Here is a 1,367-nt window from a genome sequence, read left to right on the forward strand (position 1 = left end):
GCCCTCAGGTACAGCATATTGTGCTAATTTTGTGAGCCTGGAATCCAGCATGACACACATGGTAACTCTGCATTTATATTGCATCTGTTATTTCTATTTTGCCTCTAGACTTGACTGTGATCTGAAACAACACAATATGTTACCATTTAATTTTATAATATGCAATTTGCACAGCATTCTCTTTGCTGCCATACTCTGTCTTCATCGCCCCACAACAGCTATAAATAATGGAATTGCTAGATAAGTCTAATGAACATTTAGGACAAAGTGGAATATGATCTTGCAAAGAAGAAATCAACACTTCATCATTATAATATAGGATGGTTGGATTGGTCCCAGGTGGAGAGGAATGGGATTTCAGGAGAGAGTATGGAATGAGGATTCATACTTAGTGATTGTAAGTCCTCTGCTAAAGCACAATTGATTAAAACTCAGTGACAGAAATTGGGGTTCAACCTGAAGGTCAGATAAGCAAAGTAGTCAGCCACTGTATCTTCCCTTGACCTCATTCCGAAATGGCGATCCTGCCTCCAGGAACCTCATAATGAGACTGAGTGTGAGATCTGTCTCCTCCTATTTTATAAACCTCTTTAGTTCTGAAATTAAAGACATGCACCACTGGGATTAAAGGCATGCATCATCTGGTTTCCATGGTAACTAGTGTGGCTAGGGATTAAAGGTGTGTGTCACCACAGCCTGACCTGTAAGGCTGACCAAAGGGGCTGTTTTACTCTCCGACGTTCAGGCAAGCTTTATTTATTAAAACACACATGAAATGCCACTACATTCTGCTGAAATAAGTCAGATAGTTTTATGTTAAATATGGTCTTTGTGTCACTATTTTTGCAGATTAAATTACTTTCTTGTGAAGATTTGTATTAAAAAAAATGAGATAAATGGTTGTATTTTAGACTTGCTAGTGTGTACTTCAAACATTCTTTTTTGTTTCTTTTTCTTTCTTGAAAACATTGGCTGTAAATAACAGATTGAATTTTGGTTAAAAAAAAAAGAAACCTTTTAAGACATTTAGTTTCTTACAATGTTCTTGATTTTAAAGTCGTTTAAAGACAGGTTTCAATTTGATTTCCCTCTATAAGTACTGTAGTATAGAATATTTTATTTTTATTCAAAAAATAAAAGCTCAATTTTCCTGCCAATAAGGTTTATTATCAGAATCTGATGGTGAGTACTTGGTTTTTCTGTGGAGTTTGGGTCTAGCCATTCACAGTCGTTAAGAAATGGCCGTTATCTGTAAGAATTTGGAAATCCTAAAAATGCAATTAGCTTAAATAGATGTTCAGACCATTTAAACTTGGTACATTATAGCAATAAAAGTACAGAAATATGGGAAAATGCATGTTAATAAT

The 1,367-nt window shown here is 35.0% G+C and overlaps 1 protein-coding gene across 1 annotated transcript in view; it reads left to right on the plus strand.

The window, feature by feature from the left end:
• Nucleotides 1-1,367, plus strand: part of Pcdh15 (protocadherin related 15) — a 1,155,509-nt gene that overhangs the window by 764,067 nt on the left and 390,075 nt on the right. The gene's annotated exons all lie outside the window — the stretch shown is intronic.

This window comes from Microtus ochrogaster, linkage group LG2 (assembly GCF_000317375.1).
Source record: "Microtus ochrogaster isolate Prairie Vole_2 linkage group LG2, MicOch1.0, whole genome shotgun sequence".
Taxonomy (NCBI): domain Eukaryota; kingdom Metazoa; phylum Chordata; class Mammalia; order Rodentia; family Cricetidae; genus Microtus; species Microtus ochrogaster.